Source organism: Lissotriton vulgaris, chromosome 5, assembly GCF_964263255.1.
Source record: "Lissotriton vulgaris chromosome 5, aLisVul1.2, whole genome shotgun sequence".
Classification (NCBI taxonomy): Eukaryota; Metazoa; Chordata; class Amphibia; order Caudata; family Salamandridae; genus Lissotriton; species Lissotriton vulgaris.
The window spans coordinates 1,409,832,734-1,409,858,686 of record NC_141693.1 but is presented as its reverse complement, the minus strand read 5'-3'; positions in this window follow the sequence as shown (position 1 = coordinate 1,409,858,686).

Genomic DNA, 25,953 nt, shown 5'->3' with positions numbered 1-25,953 from the left:
TCACCTTCAACATGCCGGAGACCCCTCCCCATTCGAAGGGGACGCAGGCCATCCGACATAGGCTCTCCGAATTGTCGGCTGAACGGACGGGGCAGAGAATGTTCGGCAGGATCTGTTCCGGGGTCACCAGGTGACAGCGGACTGCTGTCACACTGGCCCCGGTGTCACGTAGGGCTTCGGCCCGGTGCCCATTAATGTTCACCCACTGACTATATTTTCTGGTGTTGGCGGGTAGGGGAGCCCGCGAAACCATGTCTCTTCCCCCTAAGCACGCTAGAACCATGGCGGCCGGTTCCCATTCTTGTGGTTTTTGTTCGCCTTCTTCCTGTTCTTCGGAGATTTGTTCTCCCCCCAGGGCGGCGGCAGCTACCTGGCGGGGTCTCGGAGTTTGGTTCTGGGGACAGTTCGGGTCATTGGCATAGTGGCCTACTCGCTGGCATCTGTGACACGTGACATTGGCTCGGAACCCCGGGCGTACCGGGGGGTTGCCTCGGTTGGCCGGGGGCGGGGTGCTGGCAGCGGGAGCGGCCGGGACGGTGTCTCCTCCTCGCCCCTGGCCTCCTCCTCCTCCTCGGGGATGGTGCTGACCTTGGTTGTTCCGGTTCTGTTCGTGCGGCCCACTCCGGCCCACTCGGGTGCTTTCCCACCGGTCAGCCTCGGCGGCGAGCTGCCGTGGGTCTGTCAATTTACTGTCGAGGAGGTGCTGCCTGAGCTCGACGAAGCAGTTGTTAGAGAGGTGCTCCCACACCATGAGATTAAAAAGTTGCTCGTAGGTCGTTACATGGCTGCCCTTGATCCAACCCTCGAAGGCTCGGCTGAAATAGTTTACATATTCCACCCAAGTGGTACCCGGGATCCGGGTGCAGTCTCGGAACCTCTGGCGGTACATTTCGGGTGTGAGCCCATATCGGGTGAGGAGGGCAGCCTTCATGTGGTCATAGGAGGTCATCAGATGGTCTGGGAGCTGTAGCAGGGCATCACAGCCTTCATTGACGAACCTCCCCCATAGACCGGCTCCCCAGTCACTTCGATCGATCCGGTGGAAGGTCATGGCGATCTCGTAGGCCTTGAACCACTGTTGTATGTCGTCATCTCGGAAATACTCTCGAACGACATCCTTGGGGATGTGTACTTTCTTTTCTGTCGCTCCTGGGGTGCGCGGTTGCTCGGGCACCCCCAGTTCTTTGTTCTGCTTCCGTAGGTCTATTTCTGCTAGTTTGCGCTCATGTTCGTACGCCAATCTTTTTTCTTTGAACTCTCTCTGCCTCTGTTTTTCTTCCCGTCCCTCTCGGAGCCGCAGATGTTCTAGGCTCAGTTTTTGTTCGGCTAATTTGAGTTCACCGTCCATTTTGAGCCGGGCCATTTCCAACTCATGTAGTCTGTTTTTTTCTCTCTCTCGGATCTCTTCCTGCGAGAGACCCGTCCTTTGCTCATCGGGAGCCGTGGTGTTCCTCTCTGATGCTGCAATGTTTTGGTCCGGGGGTCTGACGGCCCCGGTTTCTGCCCACGACTCAATGGCGTGCTTGAAATCGTCTTTAGTACTCAGACCGGTGGTAGCAATGCCTAGTTCAATGCAGAATTGTTTCAATTCACGATGGTTGTACTCTTCCAATTTCTCCATCTTGAATTTCTCGGTGGATCCGCTCTCTTTGGTTGTCATTGTGGTTTTGTCGTGGGGTGAGCTACTCTCTGTACGATTACGCGTTGATTCGGATCGCGCCGCTGGCCACCAATGTTAGACGGACCGGGAGGGTCGGCCGAGGACAAGAGGAGAGGTCTCCGGGGAGAGCCGTCTCCAGCGATCGTACAGACGAGTAACTTCCCCCCCACAGAAGGACACCACACAAAGATAAGGTTTACGTTCTTTATAAGCAAACTTAAAGTACGGTAGAATGGTACAAGGAGGTCTGGACTCAGGGGTCCCCTCGATTCTAGTCTCTCGGACGGGAAGAGGGTAGCGGGACAGTCTTGTTACCAATCTGGCAGAGGTGATGATATGATGGATAGCTCACAATCCTCGAGCTCGGCGTTCTAGATGGACGGGCCGCGGCAGCGCCGGCAGGTCCCGAGAGGATCGTAGGTAGCGACGGTCCGCGGCGGCGCCAGCAGGTCCCGGTGAAGATGGTAGTTACAATGGTCCGCGGCAGCGCCAGCTGGTCCCGACGAGGATGAAGGATTCAGAAGGTTGCAGCAGCGCCAGCAGGCAAGACGATAGTTCTCAAGGCAGGGCTACGGCAGCGCCAGTAGTCCGTCAAGGATGAGTTCTTCACAGCGTCTCTCGACTCCAGGATACAACTGCCTTCCTGCTCTGGAGCTGCCTCAGTTATAGGTCTGGCGCCCTTTGATGTCCGGACCCTCGCACTGGGAGGTCGGGAGGTCCGGGATGAGGGAGTCCAGACACCCAGCAGGGGGGTGGAGCCAGCGCCCGGGGAGGCTGGGGGGCGATCGGCACCTGGCGGGGGAGAGCCATTGACACTTCTTTCTCCCATTGACCTGCCAAGTGGTCCGTTCACCTCCTGGGTGGATGGTGGTGCCGGGATGTCGGGGCCTGGCCAGGCCCAGGGTTGGGGTCGAGCTGAGGCCACGCAGCCTCGTGGTGCAGTGTCCAAGATGGCGGCTGGGCCGGGCAATGGTGCTGACGGTGGCCCGGGCCAGTGATACAGAGATATCCGGGAGCAGGCGTCCCGTAGGGGACGGGTTGCGGGTTGCTTCTGTGGGTAGCACCTGGAGAGCCGGTGTCCGGGCCCTGTCATGCGGGGAGGGAGCGAGCCCTTCATGGGGCCTGTCCAACAATGGCTAAGAACTGCTCAGGGCAGGTGTTAGCTTTTGGAGATATTCGCGCTTAGCGCGAATATCTCCAAAAGTTGGTAATAGGAGATAGCGATGTTAGCGACTGTTTCCAGTCGCTAACATCTTGGCACGCCCACTTTGCATGTCATTAGTGATAAATATCACTGACATGCAAAGTGGGGCTCAAGATGGTCACTATCTCCTACTAGCTGTCGCTAACTGGTGTTAGCGACAGCTAGGTAATAGGGAGATAATTTTATCTCTGCTTTCTTGTCTTTTAAAGCCAAAAAAGCGGAGATAAACCCCTTGATAATATGCCCCTCTCTTCTCAGAACACAACTTACAAGTGTTTATTTCACAGAAACTCCGCAGTCAGAGGACTGCGCCCCTAAGATCATCGAGGATTTCTTATCTGAGGACTGTAGAAGACTCAACAAGCACTGTTTACGTAAAAAGGAGGCAGGATTTTAGTTGGCTATAAAACCTGCATGCATTTCACAGTAATTGGCGGTGTTGGTGGTCTCAGTCTTATAGAGAGTGTCATCTATTAGATTTAATCTTTATTGCTAAAATAACAGTTTGACTGTGATTCCCCTTATCCCACAATGAGATCACCAATTAAGGACTGATCGTAGTAGATTACTTTAGAGTAATAACATAAAGATAGACCAAATGGACCGAAGAAGTAATACTGGGAAAAAATGTAATAATGTCAGCTTTTGAAAGTTGAATAAAAAATCAATCAATCAATCACAGGTGAGTAAAGCATGCTGCTCACCTGTGAGGGTCTTAAGGCGCTGAGGGAGGGGGTGTGAGCAGCTCCGTTGAGGTCATTTGAAGAGCCAGGTCTTGAGGTCATTTCTGAATTGAACTGGTGTCCCCCTCAGCTGATTTGTCCTCTACTGGATACCCTTCAGAGTATTTGATTTTTTTTTTGCAGACAGTCATGCCCGATGGGTTAGCCTTGTTGGAAGGAAAATGTTCAAAAATAAACATCTGGAATGCAAATTGGATGCCTATTACTTTGCTGCAGTCATCGCAAGGAAAATATACAGTCCCATAAAAAAGATGCTTTTGTTGAAGTAGCACCAGAAATTGGTTAGAATAGTAAAACAGAAATCGTATTGCATCCATGAAATAAACATGGAAACACATGTCATTAATTTTAAACAGTCGTCTCCATTGTGAACCCTTGAGCATTAAATATGGAATTCCCTAATCTCTTGACCAAGTCGATTCCCCAGAGTATTACTTTTCCATCAAGCTGCGTTATTTTAGGGCATATATTCTGCAAGAGGATATACGTCAGTACAAAATGATAGTTGGGAGAAAGATGAGAAACTACTAATCACTTTTACAGAGATTGTTTGTCTTGCATGGGTATTGTGAAAACTCCTGCTGTCCACCTAACCAGCTGGTGGCTTATCCCAGTAGAATCCTAGAGGAAGCTAGGGAGCGATGTTCTCCCATTTGTTGGATGTAACTAATGCCCACTTGATCTGCATGAAGCTGAGAGTTTCTGTTTCATGTATGCAGATATCACCCTCAATGTGTGGTCCATGGTGAAGAGATCCTCTGCTGATGCTCCCGCTTTATCCCCTGGACTGTCTGCATTGTTGGATGAATGCAACTTCCTTAAAATGAAACCCAGAGACCCATACTACCTAACAAGTCCCAAAGAGCTGCAATGTATTCAGAGTTCTCCAGGATCCTACCCCACAACTCACATGATAGTGAGGAATCTAAGAGTTAAGGATAATGCCAATTTCTTCTATTCACACTTATGTTCAAGATTCATCTCTTCGTCAGTTATCCACTCAAAATGTTAGTGTTCAATAACATTTTACAACTCAATTTATTTAGGACTCATAAGGAAAAAATTAGTCACGATATTTAAAATGGCACTCATGAAATTCTTCAACTATTTGAGACAGATTTACAGGCTACCTTTTATTTAGAGGCTCATTTGCAAATTTTTGTACATTAAGCATCACATTTACCTTTCAACTTGGCTTAGGTTTCTTACATCTTGTATATTGAAGCATGCCTGGCCGCTATTGGCTGAAGCTCTGCGTCGTTTACGTAATGAGACGTGCTCCAACCTTTTCCCATTCAACAGGTTCCTCCATTCCAATGTTTGCTTTCAATGTTTACTTTAGGCCAACTATCTGGTAATTAGCACATTTGCTAATATGCAGGGGATCGGTGATTTTGGTCAAAAACAGCGGCACCATCAGAGTAAATAAATCATCCTCGTAGCTCCACATTTCTTATAAATAATGTTTCCGCCTGCTCCAGTGCTCTATCGATTGTCTGCACACACACGGCAGCGCTTCGCAAGGTATGGCTTTCTGAGTTTCGGCAGAGTCCTGGAATTACATAAGCATCGGAAATTCTGATGAAGTCCATTCCATGAGTCAGCAGTTCTATAAAAATAAATACTACCTGTTTATAACATATTTTACCATTATGTTAAGTATATTTTGATAAAGTATATGACAGGAATGATTCCTCCTAGCCACATGGCTGCCAGTGCTATCCTGGAAATGCAAGAAATAGCTGGATAATTGACATCCACAGCACAGTTTAAAAAGTCAAGTCCATATTTGTTACTGTTACTGAAAACTTTAATAGCTCAGGGAGTTACATATTTACTGATGGCTTCTTGTGTGCTCTTTGAAGCATAAGTTGGTATCCCTGTAAGAATAAATCAACCATTTTCTAGTTGCAGCATAATTCGGTATCTGTATCATCTGTCTTTACAGCGTTAAGAAATGGCAAAACCTGGTATGAAGGGCTATGTAAAAGCATCCCACATGCCTTGTCAGAAGATAGTGAAGAATATTCTTGGTACCTGGGTTTCAATTATATTGCTACCTTGCTCAATTTTGCGTCATAATGTATTACATTTGGGAGTAGTAATTCCTATTGCAAATACCTAATGCTTCAAGCGGCAAACTCAGAGGTACCGTTTGAGAATTGCCTTTTAAACCTATAGGTTGTCATGCAATTTCTTTGGGAAATGTGTTGTCTAATGCACCACGTTGCCTTCTTGTTTGAGAATTCCTGAGGCAAACCCCCCTAGTGATTACTCCCAACCCGCTTCAGGAGGGCAAAGCCTATCAGTTGTTATTGGCCCACTGTTGGAAAATGTCTCTGTCTGCAGGGTCATTCACAAACCTTTTGCTTTCCTCCTCTACTTTTTCTGACCTCGTTTTTTATTGGCTTTAGGACTCTGTTCCCTTTTCCCCTGGATAACCAGTGCAGAAGTGCTTGTGCTCTCTCCTTAAAACATTGGTTCATACTCAATTGGCATATTTAATTTACTTCATCATCATCATCATCATCAAATATGTTATTCTCGATCGCAGAGATCTTACAAACTGCAAAGTGTCATACAGAATATTATTAGTACACGCCATAAAAGTAATATACACGTAGCAATATAAAATAATAGTTAAAAACAGTACAAAGTTCAAAGTAAATAAAAATAGACCAATACAGAGATTTAGGAGAACTGTGTAATACATTTGGAACGCTTGATCCAGATTGCATGCCAGAATCTGGCCAGTTCAAAGACCACCACCATGCACGTATCGTGGCTTGGATTCTCATGACCTCCAAATAATATTCTGGTCCTACCAATCTACATATTTGCACAATCCACTTAATATGCACGTTTTTATAATAAGAGCAAAAAAATAGCAAGTGGTCTATTGACTCTGGGCAAGTTTTACATGCAGGGCATTCATCATCAGCGGAGGGATTACTACACCACTTTTTGCTAAATGTTTTTGTTGGCAACGTTTTAAAGCTGTATTGAATAAATAATTTCAGAGCTAGTCACAGTATGATTTCTTCAATAGTTTCCTCATAAAAAGGAACAAGTTTAAAATTAGTAAAATCTTGGGCCAGGGAACCCGCCCGTTTGGTTGCCTACTTCTCCATAATAGTATCCCAGTGTATCTTTTTAAGTCTACATTTTGGGATATTGCTCAGGTTATCTGGGTTAGACCAGTATTCCTCCATCCCAAGGCTCTTCAATACATTTTTCAGGCAGGTAAACCATGGGATAGAGTTGGCCTGGGGTCGCTTTAGTAGATCAATTGTCTCTGCTCTGTATGGAGTAAATTCATCTACAGTCCACAGGTGGTGCCAAATCATTAACTGCTAATAACCCATCTTATGCTGTAACATTTTCTGGCCTAAGTCTAAAAACAGAGGGGTCAGGGGAGTGCTAATTGGGAGATTTAACATTGATCGAATTAGCCTATTTTCTACCCAAGTAAGGGAGTTAGTATTTCCAGTGCCCCACAATTCAGCCCCATAGAGTGCTCCTCCCAATATTTTGGTGTTGTAAATTTCTAACTCAGGGGCCACGTTCATGGACACTGTTTTTTTGCGTCACCTGCCTAGGTGAGCAGTTTGTTGGATTAATGACAATCGGGCTTTTTCGATTTGTTGTTAGGTGGATACCCAAATAATCAATTGCAAAAACTTGTTCGAGGGAGTAGCACTTACATGTATCTGCTTCTTGGGTTGCTTAGGGTTCCACATTGAAAAAATTATATATTTGGTTTTTGCCTCCTTCAGCACCAGGCCATACTCCTTACAGAATATAGTAAAATTATTCAGTAATTCTTGCAAACCAAAGGGGGATTTGGAGATTAAAAGAGTATCATCAGCAAAGAGTAGAGCTGGTACTATTTGCGCCCCTACCTTTGGGGCGTTGCATCCATCTTTGGCTAGGTAATCAATCACACTATTAATAAAAAGTGAAAATAGGTTGGGCGTTAGAACCTACCCTTGTTTCGTTGACAGGGAATTGCTCCGTGAGCAGGTTATTATCCCCCCACCTAACTTGAGCGGTGTTGGAAGAGTGAGCCAAATTAAAATTTCTAATAGCTTGTATGGCAACCCCATTTCATCCAACACTCTCCACAGCTTTGCACATGGTACCAGGTCACATGCAGTTCGTAAATCCACGGCAGCTAAAAATAGTCTGCCCCCTGTTATGTTAACCTCCCACCAATAGATACACAGGAATTGAAAGACATGATCCAATGTGCTGATATTAGCACGAAAACCTGCTTGTAGATCGCTCAAGATGTGATGCTCAGTAATCCATCCCTGTACTCGTTGCAACACCTGCTTCCAAAAGAATTTCTGGCCAGGCTTGCTCTATTACACTTTTAAAAAATCGGAACAATATCCGCTATTTTCAATGAGGGAGAAATATCCATTACTGCTGATATTGCATTTGTAATCATGTTAATATAAGGGACCTAGGCAGTTAGATTCACTTTATACAAATCATTTGGGATACGATCAGGGTGTGGGGCTGTAGCTGCAATACTAGAGCAAATTGCCACCCTGGTTTCTTCCGTGGAGAACACCAGGTCCTCCACAGCTGTTCCCTCATTTTTCACCCAACCTCCTAATGATATCTCCTGCCCACAGTCACCTTGCATGTAAAGCCTCCCAAAGTGAGTCACCCATTCCCCTGGTTGGACTGTATACTCCAGTTTCAGTTCCATACCATTAAGCCAATAGGCCGCTTGTTTCCAAAAGAACTTACAATCCTTGCCTAGGGATGCCTTTTGAAGCGTGGACCACAGAGATTTTTCCCATCTCCTCCTAGTTGACTCTAGGGCTTACTTGTAATTTCCTTTACACATCACTAGCTCTGAATGGGCATTTGATTTTGATTTTGCTGCCCGTTCAAGGTAAGCCTTTGCCTACCTACGGTCCTGGTCATACCACACTGCCTGAGTCTGTCTGTGTTCCGGCTCCAGCTCCCTACAAGGTTTACCCAGAAAGTCCCTAGTTTTGTTAAAAGTTGTTTCATTCCTAATAGGCAGCTCCTTAATTAGCCTCTCTTTGGGGCAATTAGGCAGCTCTTCCACATTCTGCCGTACAATACCTTTCACTAGTTCAAGGGGCTCAAGTTGTTTCTCCACCCAATCCCATCTAAAAGGTTTTATGTTATTTGTTTTAGAAAGTACTCCCAGATCCTTCTTACCACAGCTGCAGATTATTCTGTAGTGTTAGCACCCAGAGTAGCTAAGGACAAGGTCAATGCGTTGTGGTCACTATCTAAACACTTGACCACTACCATATCATGTACTAGGGGCTAGAAGCTAAGTGCAACCAGGCAGTAATCGATCCTGTATTCATGGCCAGGACTATTAGGGTTACCTCTCCTTTGTGGTCTGATTTTGTTCTCCCGTTAGTGGCTATTAGGTTGTATTGTAACAAGTGGGTCAACACCTGACTACCTCTCTTAGTCCAACTAATTGGGGAGAGATCTAGCTGAAGGACCTACCAGACCTTATCCCATTCCTTGTTCAGATCTCTAGGGGTCAATTCTATAGGTTCAAAAGTGCAATGTAGATACCCTGCTACCAGGACTCTCACACCATCAATGGTTTCTGATAGCATATGGTCTAAAAAGTCCACACTAGTAAAGTGGTAGTACATTTCCCTTGGGACTTCAAATTAAATGGTACCAGTGGGCCTGCAGCACTGTTTTTGCCACCCACTGAAGTAGTTCATTAAACATTTCTTGGGCCTGCCATCACAGAGAATGTGTGTGCAGTTTATAGTGCTATGTTGAACTGGCAACATTTTGCCAGGCACAACCCTTCCATTTGTATACATATACTTGTCCCTTAAGGTGAGCTCTTGACAGCCCAGAGGGCAAAGCTTAATGTATTTAAAAGGCAGTATGTGTACTTTTAAGTTTTACATGTCCTGGTAGGGAAATAATCAAACAGTTGTTTTTCACTCCTGCATGTTGTGTCTCTCGACTACGATAACATTGGGCTTACCTAAGTGTAATTTTCAATTGGGAAGAGATAAGATCCTCAAATATGGTGTCTATGGAATCCCAATTTAACCTTCTAACATATGGTGAAGTCAAATTTTAAATTACTAATCAGAAAATGTCACTTTTAGAAAGTTGACTTTTTGTTACTTTAGCCTTTTGGTGCCTGCATCCTGTCTCTGCTCACTTCTGGGGTGGGTGACAACTGGGCTCTTTGAATACCCCCAGACAGCCACACACAATGTGAACTTAGGTTTGACTTGATGAGCAGTGACAGGTGGCCTCTACGGAGAAGGAGGGCGGCGACACGCAAATATATAAAAGAAAAAATCACTTACCGAACCTACGTCCTTTGCTTCGGACCTCTTCTGAACCTGACCTCTTCTTAACCAAAAGCTGCTGTGCAGGCACCAATTCTGGCCCTGCTTTCCTGCTGTGGGAGCAGTGCTCTGATTGGATGGAGCGGCCTCACTCAGTGCTCCCTAGCACCCTGTGGGCCTGTACTTACTCTGACACATGTTGTCTTATGACAAATAGGTTATCGCTTCCAAAGTGCGCATGTCTTGTTGGCCGTCATGAGATGGCTGGCCAAAAAGATATGCAGATTTTGAAAAGTGCACAGACAGCCCACCCTCGTCCCTGCTGCTGTCATTCAGCAGCAGTCCTTCCCTGTCCTGCTGCTTGGTTCAGGATGGGAAGATAAAAAATAAATTGTAATCTACCATTTTATTTTTCCTCTTTGGGGTTAACTTAAGGGGGTGACACTCCTCCACTCCAATGGAGGAGCCGCCCCTGTTGATGGGCCATCTTGGGAGGATGGGCGAGAGGAGCTGGACCCTCCCTCCCTTACACCTGAATAGGCTGTGTCCTCTTTCTACCCTGTAGTAGGTCTGGAGCCAGGGCAAGTAGGTAGGACCTCTGTGCAGTCAAAATCCTGTATCATCCATTTCAAAGCCCAGCTGAGTATAAGTAGTGGACCTCTGATACCACAACTTCAGTAACCTTCTGCACTTATGAAGAGTCTGCCAGGAAGAAGGACTGCTGTTCTTTTTACGAACTGCCACTGTGCTGGACTGTTGCTTTGCTGTACACCTGCCTTGGTGTCCTGCCCTGCTGTTCGCTGCCTGGGTGAGAAGGACACAAGCTGCATTATGTAAACCCAGAGTGACTCCAAAGGTTAGCTGGCTGGTCTCCTGATATGAAGTTTATGAACATGAAAGGCATCCAACACCCTGCTTCAGTACCTGCACTTTGCTATCTGTGTGTCTGCCCTGCCAACTGGTGCCACCCCATTCCTGGACCCTTAGAAATAGGCCTAAAGTGCTTCTTTCACCAGAACTGACTCTTCAGCTGTTGAACCGATGCGTGGTTGCTGCTGCACAGATCAGAACTGATGCATCACCTCTGCAACGTGGATTGGATCAAATGCATTGCATTTGGAGCTAGCCTTCTTCCCAGCGCAACGTCCTTGAATCTCCATCAACGGCAGCATTGACGACGACGCCACATCTCCGCATCACAGCGTACCAATCATTGGAGTCATCGCCCCTGCTGCAAAGATCAGGATCAGCACAATGTCGCTGCTGCATGGATCAGCACCTGTGCATCACCTCGACTGTACCACGCATCCTCAACACTAATACACCCAGGATTGAGGTAGTTTTGTTCAGCAGGCCTCTCTGAGTCCCCATATCCAGCCTGCCCTCCATCGCGGTCAACCTGAACTTCTGACTTTGTCCAGGTCCGGGCCAATCAGATATCCAGAATAGCGCTTTTTACTTCTAATTGCTATTTTTACCTAAAACATTTAAATTCAATATCTCAAGTTCTGCTTTTTGGATTTATGTTGCTAAGGCCTTGTTTTATTTAGTAAATTACATCATTGAGATTGTTATCTGATGCGGCGTATCGCAAGGGTTTCTTTACACAACAATGTCAGAGAAATAGAAAAACAACAACACCCCCCCTTCCCACCCATGATTTGATGTGCTTAAGACCTTTCTCAGTTTTGACCAGCAAGGAGGTCATCGTCCTGAGTTCCAATCAGGGATCCCTGTGTCACTCGACTGTGTCTGTGAGTCTGAGAAGCCGAAGATACCTCAGGCAGGTAATTTTTCATTCATTTCGGTGGTCAATAAGGACAGTAGCGGTTGCCAAGTTTCTCTGAATCCCCCCGGCAGAGTTAGTGAGGGAAGCTTGAATCCGCTCCATCCCCAAAATGTAACACAATCTATGTAACCATCCCGTGTATGGCAGTTGTGTCTGTGTCCCCCAGTGTGTTAAGATGTTTTGAGATGCTGCCCCTAGTGCTTGCCCCATCTGTTTCCCATTCTAGATTAGACTACGGGCTACGCAGTCCAAACAACACATAGGCTGGGAGGCTCCGTAATTCTGTCTCAAATTGTTGGTCCATGTCATCTAGTATCTTGGTCCAGTAACCTGTCAGCTCCAGGCAGTCCCATAACAAGTGCACCAATGGACACAACATATCATCCAATTCAGAGATAATTTTCTTGTCAGTATGTTTCGTCAACAGCCACCTTTCATATTTTGTCAATGTCTTACTCACTTTTGGCTGTACCCCCTGCTGAAGAAGCCAATGGCGAATTAGGAAGTACTGGAACCGTTCTGATTCCGAAAGGTCATAGACTTGTCGCAACTCAAGAAATGGAAGTATCCCCTCCAGGTCAAATAAGTGTCCTGCCACTTTGCTGTCTGACTCTCTCCATGCCGCAAATGCCCTTTCATCCATTCCCGGTGTAAACTCCTGATTATCAAATAAAGGAGTCATGGGAAGAGGAAGGATGTCAAGCCCCGTCTAGTGGCCACCCCACTCCAAGCTCGCAATAAGGTATTCATTATAGGGGATCCCAGGAGATTCAGTGGCCTATCTGTCCTCTTCAAGAAGGAGACTTCCCACAGAGAGAGTTTCGATAGCGCCCTCTCCTATAACAGCCACCTCTTTTGGGATTCCGGTCAACTCCACTCTACTACGTACCATAATTACGCAGCTCGAAAGTATTCCAGCATATTCAGAATCCCCAGGCCTTCCTCATCAGGCTGCCTATAGCTTAGGTCCTTTCAAAGACAGGGGCGCGTCCCCACCCATACGAACTGCTGTATCACCTGCTTTAGTTTGTGGATAGTACCCATTGGGGGCCCGACCGGCAACGTCTTGAATAAGTAGGACCCTTTGGGAAGGATGGACATTTTGATCGATGCAACCCTTCCCAACAGCGACAGCTGGTGGTGTTTCCATTGCCGCAGTTCTCAAGTAACCTGGACAAATAGTTTGGAGAAATTTAGCTTGACTGTCTGAAGTATGGACGGGGCCAATTCAAGGCCCAAATATGGGATGTATTATATTGCCTGTATCCCTGCCCAGGAGTCCCTTCCGCACCCCGATGCCCCCCCTCGTTGGTCCTATCAAAGAATCATTGACTTTCTGACATTCACCCCAAAAACAGAGACCTGCTCAAAGATCTGTAGCTCGTGCAAGAATGCCGGCACTGATCACTCCGGCATCACCAGGGACGCAATGATATCATCCGAAAAGAGGCTCACAGTATGTCACAGTCCCTGCCAAAGGGGATGCCCAGAATATTGGAGTTGTCCCGTATCCTCTGTGCTAATGGCTCCATATAGAACGTGAAAAGAAGGGGTAATAACAGGCATCCTTGTCTCGTTCCTTGCTGAATCTCAAAGGAATTAGACAATATCCCCTTCACCCTGATTGTCGCCGTGGGCGCGCTATAACAGCCCGTCACCCAGGCTCTGTACCGGTCTCCGAAACCAAATTGAGTTTGAGTATTGTCTAAAAAACCCCACCCACCCAGTCAAATGCCTATCTGGCATTCACTGACAGCAGAAGGGCATCCATGTTCATGTGCTGGGCTTTGGCAACGAGATGAAGGATGAGTTTGGTATTATCACTACTCTGCCAGACATGAATGAATGAGGACTGATCATTTTTGAAAATGCCGGCATAAGTGGGCCCAACCTGGCCGGTAAAACCCCTGTGATCAGCTTCAATTCAACATTGAGAAGGGACAATGGGCGATAGGAGCCACAAAGGGTTTAATCCTTCCCGGGCTTGGGAAGCACCTATACAGATGCCGCAAGCATATCAGGAGGAATTGTCCCAGGGCCAGTGAAGGAATTAAAAAGCTGTGTCAGAACCAGGGCTAGAAGTTGGCAAAAAGATTTATAAAAAACCACTGAGAACCCATCCGGACCCGGCGATGTCAGAAGCTTGAGGCGGGAAATTGCCCCTATGACTTCCTCTATCTGAATCGGTGCCTCCAGAGCTTCCGCCCCTTCATTAGATAGCGCTGTTGTGTTCACTCCATGTAGGCATGTATGTATGCTGGTTCCTGACTGTGTCCCTCTGGTAAAGGGCTGAATATAATTCCTGAAAAGCCCTTGCAATCCCGGCATCCCCTTCCACCACCTCACCTTCAGCATTCTGGAGAGTCTGGAACTTTCTTTGCTGTGTACGGGCTTGTACTGACCGGGTTTTTGGTTCTATTTCTGAGTGATAGTGACTTCAAGCTTGCTACCATCCTAGATCCCTATTCTTAGCTTGTTTTGGTCCTTTTCAGGCCTCTTTTCAGACCTAGAAGCATAAACTAGAGGATAGCCGCTTTATATGATGATAGATCCCTTATTCCTGACTCTAATCCATCTATTGCCTATTGGCTTTGACATAATTATGTGTCCTTTCATCATTTTACCTATAGTAGAGGGTGGATCCTGTAGTTCTGACTTTATAGTACCTATTGGGAGGGTTTGTGGATAGAGCTAAGTGTCTACTTCATCCTTTTCGGGCCTACAAGGCCCAGAACCGGAGAGACTCCTTTTTGCTTTCTGCCTCTGCTGAATGAGGAGCTTGCAGGGTAAAGGTGATGTTTATAGTTAAGCCTGTTGTGTGCTAGGGGAAAACTAGCGGAGACTGGATCTTATCGAAAGAATGTGTTTGTCTCTTGGGTCCAGACGTAACATGCAGATGGTCACTGCAGCTGCGCGGAGAGCCTCGGAGCTGGCACAGGAATTCGGTGGGAGGCAGCTCTCTGTTGGAAATTTCCATGAGGAGAGAGCATTCCATATTAGCGAAGTGCAGGAGAGGCAGAGAGTTCAGTTGGTTTTTGGAATAGTAGAGTGCAGATGGTGTTTGGAGGTGAAGAGAGAAGTCAGATGGTGTTTGGAGGTGAAGAGAGAAGTCAGATCATTTTTGGAGCTGAAGAAAGCAGTCAGAAGCAGTTGTGGGCAGAGGCAGTTACTTGTCAGAAGGAGTTGTGATGCCTTTTGGAAGAGACTGAAGTTATATCATGGATTAGTCTGTGGGAGCAGCTGGAGTGAGTTGTACATTGGAGCTGGAACAATCAGACAGAGTGAAGAAGCTAGTGGAGTGAACGGTTATCAGAGCGGCAGAAACTATATCATTAGACTGAAGTTGGAAGGTGAAGACAGTTCGTGGGAGAGAGGACTCCAGTGCAGAGTGATCGGCGCAGATGTGTGTCCAAGAGTGCAGGGGAGAATCTGAGATGAGCCAAGGCACAGACGAGAGAGGAACCCAGATGACAGCTAGAACAAGACTTCATAATAATCAGGTGATATCTGTCCTGTTATATTAGCGCTCATACATATATATATATATACATTAATCTTGTCCTTTTATTTCGTAGGCTAGATTCCCTACTGTATTGTTACACTGATTAATCCCTTTTCTTTCAGCGGTGTGCAGTCTGTTATAATCCATTTCCCTTTTTAGCTATCTACAGTTCCTGTCAGTTACATGTGGATGTGTTAGTAATAAAGCTTTCCATTATAATAAAGAGACCCCACAGATCTGTTTATGTGTCTATTCCCCTTTACTTTTCAGGCTATGTCCAGATTGCTAGTTATTGTGATGTTATAATTTGCTATTGTATAATAAAGTGACCCCAGTTCTTAGTGAACCATTGTGTAACTGTTGTTTTCTTATGGTAAAGTTAACCTTTCTTCTAGTCAGATGCTGTTATGTGGACGGATGCCTTTCCTGTCCGAGTAAATGGTAACTGAGCAAGGGAGCAGGGAGCACGTATATCAGAGAATAACCTTTGCATATTGTAATTTGGCCATTCTTGTTTGAGAGGATTGAACAGTCTATCTACCACATAAAATATAACAATTGTATATGAGACATCCCCAGTAGATATTAGATATATAGAGAAACTTCCAAACAGAGAGAGAGAGAGCTGAAGGTATTCATAGGACAGAGATTGCCGCTAGAGAGAGTGGCATTAGTGAGAGCATTGATTACGATCAATGTGTATACCCACAGGATTGTGGCTTGTGAGAGCACCGGAAGGACACTGTGTGTAGTGAGATTGCTGCTAGGGAGAGTGGCATTAGTGAGAACACTGATTGTGGTCAGTGTGTATACCCACAGGATTGTGGCTTGCGTGAGCACTGATTGAGGTCAGTGTGTAATGGTAAATGATCAGAACTGCTCCCTTCATTATGAGGAGGAGGGTAGAATAGTCTGGGCCTAAGTTGCCGCGAGACTATAAGGTAAGAGTGTGGTGTGGACTATGGAATTCCTTAGAATATAGTGAGTATTCCTAGTAATCCCTATAGATTTAGTGGTGGTTTAGAGGATCTAAGCTTGTATATTGCTAATTCCCCATCCTCAGGTAGGTACCCAGGTGCCTTGGTAAGTAGGTCCTGAGGAGGGAGGTGGTTACGTTTCGGCTGGGTTGGAGGTGTCTTGGTGAGCTGATTCTATCTGGTCCGAAAATCCGGTCTTTACAGGGCTCTGAGTTTATTCGCCAACATACACCCATAGTGGGAGTGCCTGAGTCGAAGGGCCGCGTATTCAGCCCTATCCAAATCGAGCCCTGCAAGTTGGGCCCTTGCCGCCTTCAAATGGCGCCAAACTCTTGGTTCACCTGTCCTACTGTGTACCCATTCCAGCTCTAGCACTTGGGCCATGAGCTGTTCCCGTTTATCCTTATGCTCCCTATTTTCAGCGGCAGAGATTGCGATCAGTTCCCCACACACCATCGCTTTGAAGGCCCCCCATATTGTGGGCAGATAGATGTCCGGGGAGTTGTTCAGTTCTAGGTAGTTTATAATGCATTTATGAAACCGTTTCCTCACCTCCTCTCTGTGCAATATGTTTTCCCCCTTTCTGTCTATGTGTCGGGGGTAACTAAAGAGTCACTATCACCGCATTGTGGTCCGAGAGTGCTGCCGGAATGATGTCCACTTCACCCACTAAATTATTAAGTTCGTCGTGCATAATCGGTAGTCAAGTCGGGCATAAGTATGGTGTGCATGGGAATAGAAAGAAAATTGAAAGGATTTTGGGTGAGCCAACTGCCAAATGTCCACCAGTCCTCTAGATTGTAGCCAACTTTTCCCTGCAGTAGACAGTGCGTCAGTTTGGGCATATCGGTGACTGGATCTGTCTAGTGTGGTGTCCATGACTAAATGCAAGTCCCCACCCACCAGTAACCACTGCTCTTCCGTACTCAGGACCTCGGAAAGAGCCGCAGTCAGAAACTTCTCCTGTCTCGAATTAAGAACATAGGTAGATCCCACCACGAGAGACAATCCCCCAATCCATAGCCTAAAGGCTAAGTGGCAACCTTTAGCCTCAGCCGCTTTACCCCTTACCCTCCCGGTGATTTGTTTAGCTATTAATATGGCTAATATGGCTACCCCCACCTTCTTATCTGTTGTGGAAGAAAAGAATTGTTTGGGAAAGGCTCTGGACACACATCAGCCCCAAGGTTCTCAAGGTAGGACAGAATGAATTTATGTTTGATGGGGTTGTTAAGTCCATTCACATTGAGGGTAACTGTTTAAAGTGTGGAGTGTGGAATGAGGTCATGGTAAGAACTGTCTGATTCGCCCTTGGAATCCCAAACCCCTTGCATAAGTGTGTTATTTCTGATGCCCCTGCTCTACGCGTACCTGCATCAGATCCTGCCCGCAAAGCCATTTCCTAAAATTGTCCATTGCTTGCTAACCTGAGTTGCGGGCACCTGGAAAAAGAAGGTGTAAGGAGCATTTTGTGGACCAAGGTTCCCCATCTCCCTGCCCCCAGCAGCTCCCCCAAACCTTCATATCTATATTGCGTATATCAGCCCCCTCTATAGTCATAAGCTGTCGTGGGCTGCCGTGTCCTTGAGGACCATCTCCAGGGCTGCCTGTCGGTCCTGTGCCATGGTTGTGGGATCTGGCCCCAGTCCGTGATTAGGTGAGCGTCTCTGCCCAACTGTCTGCCACCTTTCCCTGGGTGGCCTCTGTTCCCAACTGGCTGCTTCTTCCGGGCTATTATATTCCAGTCCTAGGATCTTGCAGGCATCCTGTAAATACCTTATATGATAGAGTGTCCTGTTCCACTTGAAAATCAAGCAAAATGGGTGCCCCTAGGAGTAGGCCCCTTTTTCCCTCAATTTTGTGGTCATTGCCTTAAACTCCCTCCTCTTCTGCAGAGTGATGGAGGCCAAGTCTTGGTAGTGAGATATTGGATGCCCCATATACTTGACCGGCTACTTTGCCCTGGCCTCTCTTGAGATGCGTTCTTTGATGGTAAAGTCTGGGAGGAAGGCTAAAATGTCTGGCGGGGGCGCGGGAAACCGTCTTCTCAGCCCACTCTGTAGGCACGGTCGATATGGATCTCCAAGTCCAGCGCGGAACATCCTCTGTAGGTATTGGACCATGTTGGAACCCTCTTCGTCTGAAGGAACTCCTTTCACTCGGATATTATTCCACCTAGAGCAGTTTTCGAGGTCTTCCGTGTGTGCCTGCAGGTCGATTTGCTGCTCCCTCAAGCGCATCACCTTATGCTGGAGTTGGCCAGCCCCTCTCCCAGAAATGGCCACACCTGAATCACAGGTCGCTCCTCCACCTCTGTTCGATGCTGGGCTGGGGGCTTTTCCCCACGGCACACAGGGAGTCCCTCTCAAGGCTCTCCCCCAGCTGGGCTGCCCTCCTCACTCTTGTACAGCCAAATGTCCAGGCCCTGCAGGTGCCCACCTCTTGCTTGGGTCCGGGGCCCGCCGCGTGTCCATATCTCGCCCCACACCACAGGGCAGTAGCTGCATGCCATTCACATTGTTGTCTATGCCCTGGAGACCAGGCGTCCAGCAGCCCCTCAGGCCCTCCACTCCTCTGCCGGGAAGAGAGCCACAGAGCACCAGGCAGTCCTGCCCCCACTGTCGTGCACCACCTTTAAGGCCCCTCCAGGCTCAATGTTCTGCAAGCCGCCTGCCGTTTTTCTTCAGTGGCCGCAGGCTTAGGCCCATGGATTAGGGTCAACCCGTGGCATAGCAAGAACTGCCTTCCTTCCCCAGGGGCACCACGGTGGCTCCCCACCCCTCGTCTGGACTTTATGGGGTCAGCGTCGAATACTGCGCCCGTTGTATCCTCTGAGTCCTCTTGGCTCTGGCACATCCACGAGTCCGCTGTCATGCAGTGTGACCTAGCCAGCCTCTCTGGCTGCAGTGTGTCTCAGGGCTCCCACCTGCTGGCTCGATGTCTGGGCCACCTCTGGTGGTCCCATCTCACCCTTCAACCTGTGTGTGTCGCAGGCCCAGCACCGACTTCTTCGTGCGGCGGTGAACCCTTCAGTGCTCCAGCTATGGCCGCAGTCATTCCTCTGGCTCTTAGTAACATCAGTGAGCACGTCAGGGTCTGGGCGCCATTTTTCCTCCGGTCCTGCTGCTTGTCTGACCCCTTTCTGCACACCACCAGTGGTGCCCCAGGTATTAGGACCGCTTTTCTGTGCTTTTTTGTGGTCATATATGGAGTCAAATGCATTAGTTTGGCCAGGATTAGGCAGCCGGGGACAGGGAGACGCTGAGAGACACATTTCACCAGTCCACCATCTTGGCCACACCTCGCCCCAAATATCTGTATAGGAGTTTTGATGGAGAGTGCCTATTAACAAAGCAGGGTTGTTTTCATGCTGAGTTTGGGGGGTGTTCAACAGCAGCGTCTCAAACATAAGGCAATTCTATCTAATTAACTGTTTTTCATTTTGAAAGTGGATTGGTATGTCTTTGAGACCAAGGCTGTAATTTCACCAGCTCTGAACAATCTGTCTGATAGATGGTTTATGCAAATTGCACCAACCTTCATATCATTTTACTAACTCATACTGCTTGACCCTTACTCACAATGAGGGTCAGCGTTTTTATCCTACTAATAGTGAATAACAGCATATCATTCTCTATTTGTATAGTAACAAATGGGGCAGGAAATAGGTAGAGCTGAACAACTGACACCCCGAGGAATTAGGCCGGGTTATTGAGCATACAGTATTGGACATGATACACCAAAGACTTCCATTAAGCCATTCAGTAAAGTACAACAGTTGAAAAATAGAAGGAAATGAACCTCTATTGTCATACTTCAGTTGATGATCAAAGGGAGGAAGGTATTGACTTTACACACCTGATGTGTAGTTCCTACTAAACTGTAGGATCTGCGCATTGTTTGGAAACATAAACTAAGGGCTTGGTGTCAAGACTCATCCGGGAAACCCCTCAGGATATGTTGGCCTACAGACCAGCTAGGTCACAGTGCCATTAGAAGCCCCCCTAACCTTACCAGCGAGCGAATAGACTCTGGTGCCCACTGAAAATGACAACCCTGATCACTCAAGGATTGTGAAAACAGTATAGAATCTTTTGCTCAGTCGCTTGTACTTACTTTCTCTCAGAGAAGTACTCAGAATGCACAGTGGGACATTTTCAATATCTTTATTGAATCAACAGTATTATTGTATAAAATATATGTGCTGCAATGATTAGGAGACAGAAGCAAATAAAGGAGATTACAAGTGCCAAAATAACGAACAGTAGAAACATTTCTTCCATGGTTCGGAAGCAATGAATATAGGCAGGCATACATGCAAGATATAGTAATCTAGCATACTCCTACGATGCAGACTGAGTGTATGGGTGTAGAGTCAAGAATACCCCCCAAGGGACGATCCAACCCCATTACCTGATAGGAGAGAGAGAAGGACCCCATCTTGGTCTCGAGTTGGACACCCCTCGCGGTATGTCAGACTGGTGCGTCGTGATTTCTCAGCATACAGAAACCTTCCCTGTCAGCATAAGTGCCTCCTCTTCCAATCTATCGGGATGCCTATAATTTATAATAAAAAGCTTCCTTTGCAATGTGCGCATTAGATTAGAAATGTTATGGATATGAAGCTAGCGCAGTCGCCCCGAGGATGACGATAGGACAACTTTTATACCTAGTGGGTAGAGAAGCCTAGTACATGATGTTCAAGGCTTCATGGTAATGTTGTGCGAAGCTGGATGTGTAAACAAAGTAGTTTCAGAAAAACTAATCCCACATTGTCATACATGCAAATGTGTGCAAAAGTTCACAGCTGAAATGTATTTTCTAGAACAATGTAAGAAATAGGCTGCTTTGCTACATGGGCCTAAATCGAGAATATAACACACCATGACTTCTATCTCAATACTTATGCCTATGATCATTTCATTTTCTGTTGACTGAGGTTGAATGAGAGTTAGTGAGAGTGCTTGAGAGTGATCGTGAGTGGGAACATGTGAGCATGAGTGTGTGAGAAATTGAGTGAGAATGATTGCGTAAGAAAAAATAAGTGAGAAGAAATTAAGGTCAGACCTTGTCAGGAAGAGAGAGTGAGGGAGTAAGATAGAGTGACTGAGTGAATGAGTGATTTTGAGCGAGGATGTGTGAGTGAATGTGTGCGTGCATGAGTTTTTTATGCCTGTGAGCCTTTCGCTAGCCCAGGTATACTGGAGGAAATTTGTAGGTGTGGGACGATGAATGATGAAGAAGTATGTGGAGATTGTGCACACCTTTGAGTTACAACATAGACTTGCCTAATCCTGTTAAGAATGATCAGCGTGCCTCGCTTGTCAACTGCCTGCCTAGCATGAGTTTGAAATCAATCCTGTGGCCAGGTATATAGGTAACCTGGACACAAGCGTGCACTGCTCTTTGTGTTACGCTTCAATGGTATTCCACATATATTGTCAACTTATCAATATTCATAGCACTGTATTTATTTTACAAAATTATACATCATTGTGTTGCACACAACAAATAAGCAATATATCATTTTGAACAATAAAGTTTATCAACAGTTGAACAGTCAGCATCAATATTAACAATCACTCCATAGAAATTTCTGTTGTCAAGAACCGTCTGCGCCCGTCCGCGATCGTACGCGGTCTAGGGCTATACCCCATGTCCCTCGTGTGAACCATACACGGTGGAGTAAGTTAGAACTGCTAGCGCTTTGCCCTAGCACTACAGAGCTGTGCAAGCACAAACTAAAAGTAGAGGACAACATAGGCTGCGAACATTGTCACTTCTCCTATGATCCTGGTAGGAGTATGGTCACTACGGACAATACTTTACAATGCGGGCTGATTAATGTCCGCTCCTTACGCAAACACAAGTTAGATCTATACGATCTACTCACTGAAACACATTGGGACCTGGCATTTCTCACCGAAACATGGCTGGATGAGGAATCCACGCCTGACGCCCTAGAGGCACTCCCAGAGGGATATACAATATACAGACAGGACAGACCCATAGGCAGAGGAGGGGGCATTGCAATAGTCGCACAGGAAAGTCTACGCTGCCAGCTTAAGCATGTGCCTATCTTGGACAGCGAGGCAGGGAGCTTCACGATAAAAGTGAATAACAACTATAAACTGGAAGGAATGTTAATCTACAGACCCCCCGGCCCCTCAGCTAGGTTCGAGGAGAGCCTGGTTGAATGCATTATAGAGACCTCGATAGGCAAAAATAATTACATGGTACTTGGTGACCTTAACCTTCATTTCAATAACCCATCCGACAACGCCAGTAAAAACCTCTGCCAAGCATTAGAAGCTTTACAATTAAATCAAATTGTAAGCGGGCCTACCCACCAGTTAGGGAACTTACTAGATCCCATATTTGTTAACTGGGGGGAAGTAGAAGCGAAGACTCCCATCCCTATCCCCTGGTCGGATCATCACCTGGTACCGTTTACCATTCAAATTCCTGAAGGCAGAGCCCGTCATCCGACTGCACTGTACCATCTAAGGCGAAAATGGGCCTCCTTCTCCCAGTCTAAGTTCTGTGAGGAACTAACAAAAGGAGGCGATCCAGGGGGGGATGATGCAGACACGGCTAACTCCAATCTCTGCAAACGCATTAACAATGCACTAGATCTTACTGCCCCGCTATCCAAAACTAAACCCAGTGATCGTGCTCAAAAAACCGCACCCTGGTTCAGTACTGAACTGCGAAATGCTAAAACCTTATTGAAGAGAGCAGAAAGGCAATGGTGTTGGGCTATCTCTAAAGATACTAGAGAGGTCTACTTGTCAGAGAGGCGAGTCTACCACGGACTGATTAGAAAGGCGAAAACCACACACTATGAGACTAAGATCAACGAAGCTGGTAACTCCACGAAGGAGTTATTTCTGCTTTACAAAACTCTCTCTAGTGGAAAATCCGTCACTGTCCCTGATGACTGTTCACCTGAGTCTTGTGACAGAATCGCAGATTTCTTTGCCGAGAAAATATCTAGAATTTACTCGGCTTTCCCAACTCAACCCACGAATGGGATAGAGTTTGTGGAAAAACCCAGGGACAGCGGAAACTCACCCACCCTTACCAACTTTGTTACCCCACCCACAGAAACTCTCCTAAAAATCTGCCGTTCTGTAAAATCAGGTTCCCCACGGGATCCCACCACTCCCAAACGCCTAAAAGACAGCCTGGGGGCCTTGGAGCCCTACATTAGGCATCTACTGGACGTGTCTTTTATGACAAAGACTGTGCCTAAAGAATGGAAAAAAGCGGTGGTCCTTCCTCTTAGAAAAAAACCTACCATCAGCTTTGATAAATTAGACAACTTGCGGCCCATCTCTCTTTTACCATATCTGGCCAAGGTAGCAGAAAAAACGGTCAATCTCCAACTAATGGATTTCATAGACAAAGCTGCCTTACTCCACGACACACAATTTGGCTTCCGCCCCCGCCATTCTACGGAATCGGCATTATTGACGGCTGTGGAATCCCTACGGCAGGGGGCGGATGAAGGTCACACTATGGCCCTTATCCTATTGGACCTGAGTGCGGCATTCGACACTGTAGCTCACTCCACCTTGCTACAGTGTCTGAATGATGGAGGTATAACTGGAGCCGCACTCCAATGGATCCAATCCTTCCTAACGGGGAGAAGTTTCCAGGTCCGTCAAGGGGACCACTATTCCCGAGACATAGAATTGGGTCAGGGCGTTCCTCAGGGTTCGTCCCTGAGCCCAACTCTTTTCAATCTCTATGTCTCCCCAGTGGCTCCAATTGTAGTGGGACACGGACTACAAATTGTTACCTATGCCGACGACACTCAGCTGGTTGTCTCCCTCTCGCGTGCACCCGGTCTTGCTATGGACAGTTTCAGGGCTTGCATGCAAGATCTTGCAACCTGGATGTCCACTAATTGCCTGAAATTAAATGGCAACAAGACTGAGGTGCTCGTGGTGGGAGGCAGTCCATCTGTCTGGACGTCGGCATGGTGGCCACCATGCCTAGGCGAGGCCCCTACACCTCGGAAAGAAGTCAGAAATCTCGGGGTCTGGCTAGATACTGATCTGTCTTTCGGACCACAGATTAACAGGGTGACGGGCATGTGCTTCAGCATTTTAAAAACTCTGCGGAAAGTCCTAATTCTCCTCCCCACGGCCGCCCGCAGAACGCTGGTGCATGCTCTAGTCACCTCACGCTTGGACTTTGGCAACCTACTCTATTTGGGAGCTACCTGTAAAGCGATTAATCGACTTCAGGTGCTACAGAATGCTGCAGCTCGCCTCATTTTAAACCTCCCAAAAAGATCGAACTCCAAGGCCGCCCTCCAGTCACTCCATTGGCTGCCAGTGAGGAGCAGAGTTGAATTTAAGTCCCTCTGTACCTGCCACCGTATCCTCGCTAAAAAGGCGCCAGCACCACTCCAGAACCTTATTACAAGGTATACACCAACTCGTGCACTGCGCTCCTCGCATGGAGGCTTACTTAAGGTCCCTAGGGTGAAAAAGGCCCGTATGGGAGGAAGATCCTTCCGATACCTGGCGGCAAAAAGCTGGAATAATTTACCTCTTAATCTCCGTCTGGACCCCTCCGAATCTAGTTTCCGGAGGAAATTAAAAACTTACCTCTTTTCAAAATAAGTGGGCTCCTCCCCTACTTCTCTCTCAGAGTACTTCAGTTCAGCGCGGGGACACGCATTCTGCGTAACCAGGCGCTCTATAAATGCCCCTTAATAATAATAATAATAATTCTCGCCTAATGCATTTTGGAACGAGCAGTCCCTTCGTCAGGGGAAATCCTGTTGATGTCAACAGAAAAATATATATGTAGCCAAATCATGCATTTACATGGATCAATCTGCAGCTACCAAATAAAGATTTGCATCCGCATTGTGAAAGAACGCCCATTTAGTGAGTGCATGCAAAAGTGCAAGCTGGTCTATTAGAAAAACCGGCACAACAACCAGAGGTGCACTCTTAACACCAATAACTAAGTTCAACGGAGCTCCCGTCACCTGAAAAGTATCGAGAAAATATCAACTAATGAGGACAAGGACTCGCGCTGAGAAACCAAACTTACTCATGAAGTCCGACAACTTAGAATCCTGTTGGGGACTCACACGCCAATATCTGCAAACAATATCTTTACAGTCAATAGATTCAGAATTCCAAATACCTCAATGACTACTACTCTGTTCATACGAGAGCTATCCTCACCTGATGCCAGTGTTATTGGGACTTCCTGCTCATATACACAGGTCACCCAGAATCCACAAGCTAGGATTGTCTGTTGATCTGTCAAGAGAAACCTCTGTATTACAATTCACCCACATTTCAGAATACCAGAATCCCTGCATCCACCAGTAGTTCCTCTCCAAAATCTTACCAAAACACGTGCCAAACTTCTCCCAAATCCACAATAATTCGAAGTTCCCCAAGGTTCACGTCCATGCGAAGTCTCCGGAGATGTTGTTTACTCAATTTCACAATGCAGCGAAGCAAGCAAGACTATCGATGATGTAGGAGCCCCCACGCCATCTTAAATGTATACACACATATGACACCATCAAAAGTCCCTCAGCAAACTAGTTTCCTATCTCGCTGTTCTCACAAAACATCCTAACTTCATGTCACCTAAAAAACACTAAATCAGAACAATACGGTCCCTACAATTGCTGTGTATGCGCTCAAATTCATTCACCATTCCTCCATAAAATGGAGCCGCAAATCTTGGAACGGTCTTTTCATAGGCAG